The sequence below is a fragment of the Macaca mulatta genome, chromosome 12 (genome assembly GCF_049350105.2).
Source record: "Macaca mulatta isolate MMU2019108-1 chromosome 12, T2T-MMU8v2.0, whole genome shotgun sequence".
NCBI lineage: Eukaryota > Metazoa > Chordata > Mammalia > Primates > Cercopithecidae > Macaca > Macaca mulatta.
Genome location: NC_133417.1, coordinates 133,077,854 through 133,093,137, shown reverse-complemented (window position 1 = coordinate 133,093,137; position 15,284 = coordinate 133,077,854).

The window sequence follows — 15,284 nt, the reverse complement described above, 5'->3', positions numbered from 1 at the left end:
TATGCAACAAACTACCATTATTTGCCTTGTGAAGTGAGGCATGTAATCCAAACGTCACCTATAAAATTATGTCAATTTTACCTAAATTTACTCAGCTTTTAGACTTAACTTCCAGTTTGAAGAAAATGTAGAGGTCAGAGAAAATATTAAATTAAAAGAAGCAACCACCAAATGCAGAATGTAAAATGTAACAAATAATTCTTTTTTTTAATTTTTTTTTTCTTTTTGTAGAGACAGGAATCTCACTATGTTGCCCAGGCTGGTCTTGAACAAGCGTCAAGCAATCCTGCTTTGGCCTCTTAAAGTACAGGGATTACAGGCGTGAGCCACCATACCTGACCCACATATCTCTTCAAAAAGTCAACGTGGGTGTGGTGGCTCGTGCCTGTGAGTTCCAGCACTTTGGGAGGCCGAGGGAGGCGAATCACTTGAGGTCAGGAGTTCGAGACCATCCTGGCCAACATGGTGAAACCCCATCTCTACCAAAAATATGAAAATTACCGAGGCATGGTGGTGCTCACCTGTAATCCCAGCTACTCGGGAGGCTGAGGCAGGAGAATGGCTTGTACCCGCAAGACAGAGACTGCAGTGAGCTGAGATCATGCCACTGGCCGACACAGCTCAACTTGGTCTCAAAAAAAAAAAAAAGTCGACTTTTTTTTTTTTTTTTAAGATAACTAGAGAAACCTGGTGAAATTTCTAGATTAAAAGAGGTGTAACTGGCCAGGCACTGTGGCTCATGCCTGTAATCCCAGCACTTTGGGAGGCAGAGGAGTAAGGATTGCTTGAGCCCAGGAGTTCGAGACCAGGCTGGGTAACGTGACAAAACCCCATCTCTACAGAAAAAAAAAAATTAATTAATTAATTAAATTAAAAAATATTTAACTAGCAAGGTGTAAACCTTTATTAGAACCTAATTTGGAAGGGAGAAAGAACAGCCAAAAAAGACATGTGGAACACAATTCAGGGAATTGTAATATAGATTGGACAATAGATGTATTAGAGAATGGTAACTTTATGAGGTGTGATATTGACATTGATGATGGATGAGAATTTCTTTAGGATACCCATGCTAAATTCTTAGAGGTGAGATTACATTGTGTCTGCAACTTACTTGGAATACTTCAGCTAAAAAATTCAGACGAGAGAGACTGAGCAAGAACGAGAGAACAATATAGTAAACAAGCGTTGAAACTAGTGGGTGGGTGCCTGGTGTTCATTGTACCAGCCTTTCAATTTATTTGTACGTCTGAAAATCTTTCATAATAAAATGTTTTAATAAAAAGGAGAGCAATGCATAAGATCATCTTTTATAACGTCATAATAGAGAGTGTGTTTTGAAAATAGGACAGTATCAAATCAAAATGAATTTAAAATAAAATTATTAAACATTCAAATAAAGTTAAAAAAAACCAGGGTTCTGTTCACCATGAGTAACACCAGGGTATCTGGCTTCCAGTGCTGGTCTTTTCTCATCTATCCTAAGACTTGCTGCCAAAATTCGTTTTCAAAAAAAAGATCTGATCATGTTGTTCTTCCTTTTATGGTTTAGGAGCAAATTCTAACTTCTTTCGAAAGACTCCTGACATACTCCTATTCCCATTCTCCACAACAGCCAGAAAATGACTTGCTCTTCTTCATAAAACCCCCCCGCTTTTTTTTTTTTTTTGAGACAGAGTCTTGCTCTGTTGCCCAGGCTGGAGTGCAGTGGCACAATCTCGGCTCACTGCAACCTCCACCTCCTGGGTTCAAGCGATTCTCCTGCATCAGCCTCCCGAGTAGCTGGGATTACAGGTGCTCACCACCACGCCCAGCTAATTTTTGTGTTTTTACTAGAGATGGGGTTTCACCATGTTGGCCAGGCTTGTCTGGAACTCCTGACCTCAAGTGATCCACCCACCTTGGTCTCCCAAAGTGCTAGGATTACAGGCGTGAGCCACCACACCTGACCCATAAAAACGCCTTTTGTACCAAAGCTTTCTTTGCTCTCTCAGTGTGATGGATATCATAGATTGGCTCACTCAACTTCCAGTCAGTCTTTTTTTCTAGCTGGAGAGGTTAGAAAGTTAAAAGCAACGTTTTTGAAAACTGCCTTTCAGCTAAAGTGCTGGATGTGGATGGGGTCTGCCTATTAGATGAACTAGTAAAAGATTTGGAATGCAGAAATGAGGAAGGGTCTTGTTTTTGAGAGAGGATCTTGCTCTGCCACCCAGGCTACAGTGCAATGGCATGACCATGGCTCATTGCAGCCTCAAACTTCCAAGCTCAAGCGACCCTCCCATCTCAATCTCTCGTGAAACTGTGACCATAGGCATGCACCACCATGCCTGGCCAATTTTTTTGTAATTTTTTGAGACAGGGTCTTGCTCTGTCACCCAGGCTGGAGTACAGTGACATGATCTCAGCTCACTGCAACCTCCACCTCCTGGGCTCAAGCGATCCTCCCATCTCAGCCTCCCAAGTAGCTGGGACTACAAGTATGCACCACCACATCCAGCTAATTTTTGTATTTTTTGTAGAGATGGGGTTTCACCACGTTACCCAGGCTGGTCTCAAACTCCTGAGCTCAAGCGATCCATTTGCCTTGGTTTCTCAAAGTGCTGGGATTACAGGCATGAGCCACTGCACCCAGCCTAATTTTTAAATTTTTTTTGTAGAGACAGGGTCTTCCTCTGTTTTCCAGGCTGGTCTGGAACTCCTGGCCTCGAGCAATCCCCCTGCCTCACCCTCTCAAAGTGCTAGCATTACAGGCATGAGCCACTATGCCAGGCTAGGGTCATCTTTATATTGTTTTTTCCTAGTCTTTGCAGATCTGAAGTGTTTCTGCAAGCATTCCATATCTTTCACCAACTTCAAGGGTAATGAGCTGTCAGAGCTTCTTGATGAGGCTTTCTAATCCCTGGATTGTAGCTATGGGGGGTCCAGTCTCTAGTTTCTTCATAGTCTAAGTGTGGGTGAAGTGGTGGTCACATTGCCAGCACAGCAGTTGGTGACTTCAATCAATATCCTTAATTCCAGCATAGCTCCCATGGTGGGTCACTTCTTTCTGTTTCTAGAATTATTCCTAGAGGACCAATTATGAACCAATCCTTTCAGCCTTTCCAGTAATTTTCTATGACCAGATTTCCTGTATTAAATCCCTTCTTGATTAAATTTCTTGCAGTGATTTTCATTTTCCACTCTGAACTCTGATAAAGCTCTATGAATCTAAGAAATAAATATCTTTAAAAAAATAATATTTTGTGCCAGGCATGGAGGCCCACGCCTGTAATCCCAGAACTTTGGGAGGCCAAGGCAGGCAGATCACCGGAAGTCAGGAGCTCAAGACAGGCCTGGCCAGCATGATGAAAACCCATCGCTACTGAAACTACAATAATTAGCCAGGTGTGGTGATGGGGGCCTGTAGTCTCAGCTACTGGGGAGGCTGAGGCAGAAGAATCTCTTGAACCAGGGAGACGGAGGTTGCAGTGAGCTGAGATCGTGCCATTGCGCTTCAACCAGAGCAACAAGAGTGAAACTCTATCTCAAAATAACAATAATAACAACAATAATAATATCTTGAAATGACAGGAACTTACACTTGGGCAAGGATTCCAAAACCTGGAACATCAAACCACCTTTAGACACTTGGGAAAAAAATAGATTTCCTGACTCCATCCCAGACCTATAGGATAAGATCCTCTCAAGGCGGAGTCTGGAATACATTGTTAAATCCCCAGGTGATAATGATGCAACCTACCTAGCATGGAAGTGCGTGGACTCATACGTAAGACTTAAAGACGTCAAGTCTCGTAGATGTCATGAAACCCAATCTGATGCAAGACTCTCAAGGCTAACATTTTGTTATTTCCCAACTTTCCCCTCCCACAGATTACAAATTATTATCTGCAGTAATTTATTAGCCTGGCAGGGACAGTCTTCTAAGGAAAGCCACCTTTGCAGAAAAAAAATGAAATCACTTCTTTCAAAACTACATAACAAAGTAAATTCACAGACTAAACTGTGACTTAAAAATCCACATTTTACTTTACAAAATATATAATGAACTTATAGTAGTGTGTGATATACCACTAAGCTCTTTAAACATATTTTTAATAGCTCAAAACACATTCCAGATTTTACTAATATACTAAAACAAGATCTCAAAGTAGTATATCACAGAAACATGATATTACAAGATTAGAAGCAACCTTCAAGATAATTATTCACAACAGGAACCTATAGTAGAAGGCATAGTTGGAAAATAAAGACATTGGGCCGGGCGCAGTGGCTCAAGCCTGTAATCCCAGCACTTTGGGAGGCCAAGGTGGGCGGATTGCCTCAAGTCAGGAGCTCAAGACCAGCCTGGTCAACATGGTGAAACCCCGTCTCTACTAAGAATATAAAAATCAACTGGGTGTGGTGGTGGGCACCTGTAATACTACTTGGGAGGCAGAGGGAGGAATCGCTTGAACCGGGAGGCAGAGGTTGCAGTGAGGTAAGATTGTGCCAGTGCTCTCCAGCCTGGGTGACAAAGCAAGACTACGCCAAAAAAAAAAAAAAAAGAAAAAAGAAAAGAAAAGAAAAGAAAAAGAAAGAAAGAAAGAAAGAAAGAAAGAAAGAAAGAAAGAAAGAAAGAAAGAAAGAAAGAAAGAAAGGAAGGAAGAAAGAAAAGAAAGAAAGAAGAAAAGAAAAGAAAAGAAATTGAAAAAAAGTGAATTCAGAGGTCCTTCCCCTTGATCTTGTACTGAGTCGCTGGTTGAATGACAAACACAGTGTTTAATGGGGCATATAGGACGCTTTTCAAATAAATGCCAAACTGTGTTCACTACCCTACTTAATAATTTTTTAATTTTTCCTGAAATCTTACCTTGAGGTGTTTCCTAACCTAATCCCTTCTGTTGATCCTGCACTAATGTGCAAACAGTTGGAGAGTTGATCAAAGATGAACAAGAAAAGCAAAGTAATAAAAAAGTAACCAAAATCTGTAATATTGAAAGAGGCAAGTGATTGTGGAAATGTGTACAAGGTACTTGAATCAGAAAATGAAGGCAGAGGGGCAAAGTTTTCCTCCAACATCACCTTTAAAAGCCTGAGAAATAATCGAGAATAAATACCCATCCACTTCTAATATTCTGAGTCTGACAAGAGCGCTGAGGGAGTGCTGCTTTCTGTTGTTTGCAGAAGTGGACCACAGCTGTGCCCGGATTGCTTTCAATTCCTCACCTCTCTTCTGGGTATCAGTTACATTGAGTTCTTTGAAAATTGTAAGACTGAATGGCTAACTGTTAATTCAATAGCAGAAATATTCTGACCTGATTTTCAAGGTGGAGAATTGACATTAGTAAATAAATACACATGAGATACATTTTGAAACCCATCTGGGCTTGTTCAGAAGCAAGTTCATGGTTAATAATTTCATATAGACTCTGCATTTGATAAGTAGAGTATCGGGATCTCAGAGTTTAGGGTAAAAGGTGGACCCGATGCTACCAATTCTCACTAGTCCTTATTTGCAGTGATTGCCAATAAGCTCATAGAAGAAAAGAAAAACTTAATTTAGCAACTTGAAATACATAAAGAAAATCAAATGTATTTATTGTGTTGTATTTGGGCAAGTGACCTCAAGATCATTAACTTGTCAGGTATTTACAGAGTTGTTACCATGTGACAGACACTCTGTCCAGCCTGGGATAGAGTGGTGAGCCGGGTCTCTGTTATCAGGGAGCTTACATTCTGGGCACGTTACAGGGTACCTGGAATGCTACCCATGGTCCACTGATCTCATTCTGCTCAGAATTCTTAAGGCATGGACTTTACAGCCAAGTTGACCTGGACTTGGACCTGGACCTTCCCTCTTGCTGAACATGTAAGCCTAGGTGCTTGTTCCACCTGTCCTCCTGGTCCCCAGGGTTTACATGTCCATCAACACCGCACCATGATGGAATGGGAAATGACCTGGTCCCATGGTGTAGAGAGAGAAAGCTCACCCATGTCCTTCAGATGAGGAAGGCCAGTTCTTGGAGGAAGCAAACGACATTTTCCCTGCAAACTCCCTCTTAATCAACTTTCCAGCTTCAAGGATCCATCCAGAGAGGACCTCTTCAGGCTGATCCTTACCTTCAGAGAGATAAGCAGACCTGTTTTCTCTCTCATGAACTTTGACCAGAAAGCAAACTCACCTAACCATGAGAATCAGCCTGGCACTTGTAGAAGTATAGATTCTTAGACTCTATGCCTACTAAGTCAGAATCTCCAGAAATTTATATTTTTAACAAGCAATATGGAGAAACACTATATCAGGATCATAGCCCTGGACAAAATCTAATTAAGAGATGAAGCCAGGTGACTTGCTAAACATAGGAGAAACTTTTCTCCCAAGGGGCTAATAGAAATGGTAGTCATCTAATTTCTTTTAACGCCACCACGATAAGCCTAAATTTTTTTTTTAATTAAAGGATATGAAGAAAGAGAGATGGCATGTGGTACCTTGTTAAAACTGTCCCTGGTGCTTCAGTTTTCTCTGAGATTGAAACATTCCTGTCCTTTAGATTCAAAAATATTTCTTTAGGCATCCTAGAATTTTACTAAGTCTAGACATTACATCAAAATTTTAGATAGATAGTACTATTTTATTTTTATGTATGTGTGTATGTATATATGTATTATTTATTTATTCATTTATTTATTTTGAGACAGAGCTTTGCTCTTGTCACCAAAGCTCGAGCACAATGGCGTGATCTTGGCTCACTGCAACCTCCACCTCCCAGGTTCAAGCGATTCTCCTGCCTCAGCCTCCTGAGTAGCTGGGATTATAGGCACCCACCACCATACCTGGCTAATTTTTGTATTTTTAGTAGAAACAGGGTTTCACCATGTTAGCCAGGCTGGTCTCGAACTCCTGACCTCAGGTGATCCACCCACCTTGGCCTCCTACAGTGCTGGGATTACAGGTGTGAGCCACCACACCCAGCCCTGTTATGAGCATCTTTATCCACACATATTTATGCTCTTATGCAGTTATTTCCTTAGAATAAATTCACAGGAAATAGAAATACTGTACTGTGAAATAGATACATATTTTTAAGGCTTTTGATGCATCCTGAAAACGTGTCTTTAGAAAATTCCTACTGAATTATACTTCTACCAATTATGTATTAGAGCACTGGTTTCCCCTGGGAATTATCAGGTAGTTTTTCTAGCCATTCCAAGTCATCCCAAAAGCATGTTCTAGCTGCAAGGCTTTGTGTTAGGCACTGCAAGAAATGCAAAGAGGTAGAAGCTATGCAACGTTCTTCACCCAAAGAAAACCACAGCATTGTGGAGAGAAAGCTCATGGAGGAAGTACAGCGCATGGGAGAACAGGCACAAGCTCCATCAGTGGGAGAAGTGCAACATGCTACGGACGCTCAGAGGAATGAGGGAGGAGCTTTGGCTGATCTGGGAGTGGTCCATGTAGGAGCGCAACCACTCAAGCTGGACCTTAATCTAGATGGAGATTGGGCAGCATTCTTGGTGAAGTTCTGGATGAAGATGTGTGGACAGAAAATGGCAAAGTATGCCCACGCCATGGTAAAGAAGCCAACGTGCCTGGAGTATGTGAAACACATAAATTACTCTAAGAGGTGGGATAAGAACTGGATCATGGAAAGCCCTGCAGCCCAAGCTGAGGACTTGATGGGTAATGGATACCCAGAAGTGATTTAGAATCCTGAGAATGATAAAATCAATATTGTGGCATAGATTTGGCAAAACATGTTCAAATAAGAAGAGATAAAAGGCTAGAAAACCTCTTCAGAGGTGAAAGCCACAGAAAGATGAGGGCAGTGAGAATGGAAACAAAGAGTCAGGAGGAAAACTGTTTCCAACCATAACCAGCCAGGTGAGTGCCTGACTAGTGGTGGGGGTGGAAGACTAAGGGTGAGGAAGGAGCCAGACGACTTTGTGGTTTTGGACCTGAATGATTGGTAAGTGGAGAGAGACAGACGGACTGGTAGACAACAGACAGAGAGAGAGACAGACAGAGAGAAGTCTCAACCTCAGGGAGAGGTTTGGGGAGGAAAAACTCATAGTTTGTCCAGAGAGAGAGGGAGAAGGAAGGGAGGGAGAGTGAGAGGAAGGGGAAAAAAAAGAAGAGAAAAGGAAAGGAAAGGAAAGGAAAGGAAGGAAGGAAGGAAGGAAGGAAGGAAGGAAGGAAGGAAGGAAGGAAGGAAGGAAGGAGAAAGAAAGAAAAGAAAGAAAAAGAAAAAGAAAGAAAGAAGAAATAAAAGAGAGAACGAGGAAGGGAGGGAGGGAGGAAGGAAGGAAGGAAGGATGGAAGGAAGGAAGGAAGGAGAAAGAAAGAAAAGAAAGAAAAAGAAAAAAGAAAGAAAGAAGAAATAAAAGAAAGAGGAAGGGAGGGAGGGAGGAAGGAAGGAAGGAAGGAAGGAAGGAAGGAAGGAAGGAAGGAAGGAAGGAAGGAAGGAAGGAAGGAAGGAAAAGAGTGAAAGAGCGAGCAAGCCATGTAATGTAAAATATTGAAGAAAAAACAAAGAAAGGGTAATGTTTGGAGCAAGGTAATGAGAAGGATGAAAAGGAGGTGGAACCCAGGTGGAGAGGACAGCATGGCCTTGGGCTAAAGGGAGTAGCCCCTCCAGCATTCAGGGAGATCTAAGCGGGCGCTGCTTGGAAGTCAGGAGAGAAGCCCGAGGACACCTGTCCATGACCTCTGTGCTCCTTGAGAAGCAGGAAGTGAGGCCCCCTAACAAGACAGCTCTGTAAGGAGCTGTGTGTGGGGGCAGCGTGGCAGCTCCAAGCAAGTCCAGCCTGGAGTAGACACCAAGGAAAAGCTGCTAAGTTCAGCTAAAAGGCGACTGAAGTCAGGGGGCCTTACTGCTCCCCTCATCTTGACCAACTTTAGACAGGCTTCTTCCTGCCTCTACACCTGGCCTCCCTCTCCTTAGAGCATCTATTAATACTTTAGAAAACTTGTCTTTGTGAATCATTTCTCTATGCCTTTGAGATGTATATTTTTGGAAAAGCCTCCTGTCCATTTTATAGCACAAGAATGTCTTTCTCAAGGACTTGAGCGCCATCTATTTGAAATGTAATCACGAAAGAAGGTACTGCCCTATCTCCCAGCTCTGCAGTAGTGTGGGAACCTAACCTCTGTGGGCAGCCGCCTTGCTCTGAGCTGTAACACTAACTCCGTCACGAAGATATGATAAAGCGTACTTTTCCTTTGGTAAAGCCAATCAGCGAACACAGAGGGCCGACCATACCCTACCCCAGCTCTGAAAAATCCTTCTGTCCTCTGTTTCAGTGGAATTGAGTCCAGACAACAGTACCGGCCTTTCTACCCTATTGTAAGATCCTTGCCTGTCTGACTTTCTCCGGCGCGATTTTTGTTTACTTACAGGCATACTGGAAGCCCAGCTGATTTGGAACACCATGAATTTGCAACTGACCAGACCATAAAAAGCGGAGTTCTGCCCCCGTGGTGAGCCAAATGTAAATCAAGAGGATGAAGGGTGAACTGCGTTAGCAGCATGAGTGTGGCACAGCAGCATGTGCGCGGCACAAGGGAACAAAGAGACCAGGATTTTGACAGGAGAATTGTTTGGGTGTCACATCCTGGGATTTAGGCTGGCTGGGGAAAGAACCAAAGCCTGCGGATAAACTGAAAGAAGAGGGAGGAATCGAGAAACTAGAGAACTGCGTAAGATTAAAAACTAAAGCAAAGCAGAAATCAAGAAATGAAATTAACTACCAAGAACACAGGAAGCCATCCTCAGAGAGGAGTCAGCCAGTTCAGTTCCTGTCATCCTCCACTTGAGTTCCTTCTTGAGCTCTCCTGATCTCCTCAAGGTGGCAGCTGCCTCTTCCGCCCTCATCTCCAGCCACTTTTGCGGCCTGTGCACCTACACACATACTCACTAGTTCATATACACATGCACACACGAGCTTCTGTGCACGTGCCTCAATTTCCCCACCTGACAACTCCCAAGGCATCCTTACACCCTCAGCTCCTGGAGGCCTCCTGCCAGTCCCGGGTAGAACTCATGGCCTTTCCCTTAACTCCTATAGCATTCCTACTACAGACAGTGCATAAAATACAGAATTTAGGTTTTGTATTGAGTTTCTTTTTTGTTTTCAGTTGGAGAAGATTTTTACCCCTTTTTGCGGCAAAACGGAAAACAGCCCTTTTTTCAAGCTGATATTTTCACCCACACAGGCTCATTGGCAGGCAGGTTGCACCAAACTGAGAAAGTGTGGCTGATTTTTAGGGTAGGGCAGGGAGGAGGGGCGAGTCAAGTCAGGCCTAGACAAGCCAACTCTGCCAAGCTGAGCAGAGTGGTGGTGGCAGGAAGAGGCAAGTGGCAAGGGCAAGCCCTGCCCCGGGAGCCCTAGGGGTGGAAACTTAGGAAATGGAATCATTTCAACAAGTGAAACAGCATTCGGGCCAAATGGGACCGTACCCAACACGCCAAACCCAGGAAGCCAAGGAACGAGGTGACAAGAGGATGGAGGCAGGCACTGTGACCTCAGATTTGGCTGCATTGAAGGAGACAGACACCACATGTCCTTTCTAATTGCATTTGACAGAATGCCCAGGGAAGGCCACCAAACTGCTGCAAAACAGGACAAAGAGCCTCTGCTGTTACAGAGGGCGGTGCAGGGGGATGCGGGGATGCCCTGTGTGGTTTTCAGGGAGAAAGACGTGTGTCACCCTTTGACTTGAGATGTGAAGCAATTGCTGCCAGATAATTCAGGTGAGATGGGATGTTCATTAATTCAGAAGTTTTTCCAGGACTACGCTACTCGATAAACAGTTCTACCCCCAAAATGGGGCTAAGATTGATGTGGGAAAATTCCTGGAATAATTCACATAAGAAAAGAGAGGAATGTGTAAAAACATGGTTTTGGTGAACAATGTTAGAAATAAATTGGTCAGGCGAGGTGGTCCATAGCCGCAATCCCACCACTTTGGGAGACCGAGGCAGGTGGATCACTTGAGGTCGGGATTCAAGACCAGCCTGGCCAACATGACAAAACCCTGTCTGTACTAAAAATACAAAAATTAGCCGGGCAGGGTGGCACATGCCTGTAATCCCAGCTACTTGGGAGGCTGAGGCAAGAGAATCGCTTGAACCTGGGAGGCAGAGGTTGCAGTGAGCTGAAATCATGCCACCGCACTCTAGCCTGGGCAGCAGAGGGAGATTCCATCTCCAACAAAAAAACAAAAAGTGTATGAATACATACAATAAATCCCAAAGGACCCAGCATTAGCCCCCATTTGCTCTTCTTGGCTCCTTAGTCTTTAGGTCCTTTACATACATGGATCTGCTTCTAAATTTCAACTCTCAGTAATAAGCAGGTCTTTCTTCCCTGGATTTAAGCCTCTGAAGCACTAAGCTCATTATCGCCTGAGTCTGAATGAATCTACATTCAATACTTTCCTCATCACCTGGAATTTAGGTGATGAGGAAATTAGGCGAATTTCTTCAAATTAAGTATTTAAACTTTAATTCACCTACGTTTAAGATTTTAGATTATTGAATTGTAACAATCTCTTAAAATCATTGTTTTTCAGGTGAAGGGAGGGGGAACCAGAAACAAGAAAAATGAAAAAAAAAATGTACACTAGCTTTTCAAACTTGTGAGCATTTCCTGCTAGAAGTGCCTTGATGTCAACGACGAGAGGAATACAAATTGTGTTGTACCATTCTGGAGAACGGGCAGCATTTTCTGTAACCACATCGTTGTATGGTATTTATTCCTAGACATTGTTTGTTTTAACTGAGCCAGAGCCACAGAAAGAACACAAATTCGAAGAATCACCAGACTCAAGGAATGTCAGTGCTGCTGTGTGCTAATGCAATCCCCAAATCACAGTTTGAATTCATATTCAAGTTTTCTTAACTTGAGTTGGCCCCAGCCGGAGACTTGACACCTGGTAAGCTCAGTGAAGAAAATTTTATAATCTTAGGGGTTCTAACCTATGAGCTACCCTTTTAGTCAGAGTAAAGCAAGGCCTAGTACAACAGTCTTCCATGGACCTATGTTATCTCCAAAAACTAAGACTACACTCTTGGGCCAGGCAGAGTGGTGCACGCCTGTAATTCCAGCACTTTGGGAAGCCAAGGCAGATGGATCACTTGAGGTCAGGAGTTCGAGATCAGCCTGGCCAACATGGTGAAACCCCATTTCTACTAAAAATACAAAAATTAACCAGACGCGGTGGTGCGTGCCTGTAATCCCAGCTACTGGGAGGCTGAGGCAGGAGAATTGTTTGAACCTGGGAGGTGGAGGTTGCAGTGAGCAAAGATCACACCACTGCACTCCAGCCTGGGTGACAGAGGGAGACTCCGTCTCAACTAAAAAAAAATAAATAAATAAATTGTTAAACACCATGGTACTGATGAATTTCTATAGGGAAAGAATGTAAGGTGAGCGGAGAAGAATCTTTAGGCTTGAAGTCTAAATATGCTTGGTGTCTAAAGGTCAGGCAAAAGAGGACAAATCAGTAAAGGAGAATGAAAAAATAACAAAGTGATTGGAAACTGCACTCCAGTCTGGCTGATGGAAACAAGACTCTTATCTCAAAAAAAAAAAAAAAAAAAGACGACTACACTCTTGGACAGGTTTCATCAGACCTGTCTTCCTTGCCCTATCCAGGGTCCTTTCTAAGCCAAGGGGAAGATGGAGGCTTTGTTTCTGAGAGAAAGGCAGGAAATTGTGTCAGGCTCTACACAGATATGAAGTTCTGCATCCCCACCCTCTGTTCCTTTTCCCAACTTTATTGTCCTCCTATTTCATACATTTATTTGGTGATATGTGTTGTATGTCCCCTCTTCTAAACCATGAGGCACAAGAAAGCAGCAAGGTTATCCTGTTTATCTCCAGTGACCACCTCAGCACCTGGCACATAGTAAGTGTTCAATAAACATCTCTTGGTTAAAGGAACAAATGAGTGAACGAGTGGAAAACATTATTTTTATCCAATAAACTGTGAAGAGATGTAGCAAGAAAGAAAAGTACAACAGTGTGAGGTATGTCTGGCACTGCTAGGGAAGACGGTGTCCACATCACAATTGAAGCTTACTCCTTGGAGAAACAAACTTTTTATTTAGAAGCCTTTTTGATCCCCCCCCAAAAATCTAAAGTGCTCTAATACTTTGATGGTATCTTCTAGACTAGCAGAGCAAACAGATGTACAAGAAGATTGCAAATTAGCAGCCCCAGGGCTGAGCATCAGGCACCGGAAGTGCTGCTGTCTCCTTGACACAAAAACAGAGGCCAGGAGGGAGCCCTGAGAACAACTCTAGACTCCACTGTATCTTTAAAGACTGTGTGACCTTCAGTAAGGTTCTAAATTCTCCTGACCCTCGGTTTCTTTATCCAAGAGCAGGCATAAAATTAGAGTTCAGAGCTCATATTCCAATGAGGTACATTGGCAATCTCAGCAAGCGATATTAACATACAAATGCTTAAATAATCTAGATATTATTAATGACATGATTATCACCCAAATTTTTGCATTCATCTTTTCTTTCTCATACTGCTCATGCTTCCATCCCAGTTCTCCATTGGGCCTCCAACTCAACTCCACAATGTCCCCCATGACCTTCAATGGAAACTTTTTTCTATTGTAAAGCAACTTCCCTGTCCTTCCGTCTTCCACTTCTTCATCTCCTGGCTTCATCTGAAATCTGAGTTTATGGCAAGAACACTACTTCTCTCCGGGGTCTTCTCAAGATGAAGCGGCCCCTGTCCCACTCCTCTCCCACCGCAGGGCCAGGTAGAGACCAGCATTCTTGTGCTTCCATGATGGCACTTCCTCATTCCTACATACCTTTCCCATCATCTTCTTTGAAGCATATGGATGTCATTAGACCATCCACTTCCCCTCCCTCTGGCTGTCAGTTACTGGCCTTGATCAGTTCTTCAGCTCAGTGTTCCCTTTCATTCCTGTTGATGACATCAGTGTGGACAACTTTGTAACCATGTGGCACAATGCCACTTATTCAGTAGCCTTATCCCCTTGCACAGTAAACTCCAATCCAACCCAGCCTCTGTTTCTAAGTAGGGTCGAAGTACATGCTAAATAACACCACAGGAATGCAATTAACAAAACCCACAAGGTGGGAAACCACAGAACAAACGTCTTGGTTTCTCTGAAGCATAAATTGCAAAGGAAAAGGAAAGGAGATGGGGCTGGTGGTGAGGAGCTCTCAGATTAAAAGTTAAAAAAAAAAAAAAAAGCCAAAACAAATGAAGTGTGTGGACCTCTTTTGGATCTTCATTTACACTTTCATCTACATCTTTAAATCTTCATTTAAAGAAAAGATGGATGCAAATAATGTTTTTTAAAGCAACTTTATTTTTTTAAAGCAAGCAGAGAAATTTGAACCCTGACTTGACATTGGATGATATTAGAGAATTAGTGTTGATTTTTAAATCCATGTGAGTGAAATTGTATGTTTTTAAAAGTTCATATATATATATATATATAGAGAGAGAGAGAGAGAGAGAGAGCGCGCGAAATACTTATAAACAAAATAACTTAATGTCTAGAAATTGCTTCAAAGTAATCCAGGGAGGATAGATGGGAAGAAGTGAGTTGGGTGGTGTAGGTGTAACAAGATTGGCCATTAGTCAGTTGAATCCAGATGATAGATACATGGGGGCTTTTTATATGATTCTCTCCACTTTTGTATTTTCCATAATAAAAAGTGGAAGGAAGCAGGGCTTGGCGGCTCACGCCTGTAATCCCAGCTCTTTGGGAGGCCGAGGCAGGAGGATGCTTGAGACCAGGAGTTTAAGACCAGCCTGGGCAATGTAGTGAGACCCCATCTCTATTTTTTTTTTTTTAAAGGAAAAAGTAGAGGGAAAATCAATGGGAATGACTCATCCATCCTGGTAGCCTTCCAATCATCACCCTGCTACCCCACCACTTGAGTTGCACAGTCACATGCTTGGACTTTGGCTCCTGGAGCTGCTCCAGCCCCTCCGGCCCTCCCATTCTCCTGCTCTTTGACCACACTGAGGCTTTTTATCTGAGGCCTCCCCATACTCTCCCAGTGTCTCAGATACCTTTGGACTTCATCTCCTGTCTCTGGTCTAAACTGCATAGTTCCGCACTTTGACCCCTCTCTGTATCCTTATCATTGACTCTCTCGCCCTCTTGTCCTTGCACTGTGCCTAGATGCGAAGCCTGAGCCTACACTAGTCCAATTAGTCACCACTGTCTATTCTTACACCCAAACGGCAGCAGGCCACCTAGTGCATGCCAATGGAAATCACAGCAGCTTAGTTATCTCCAA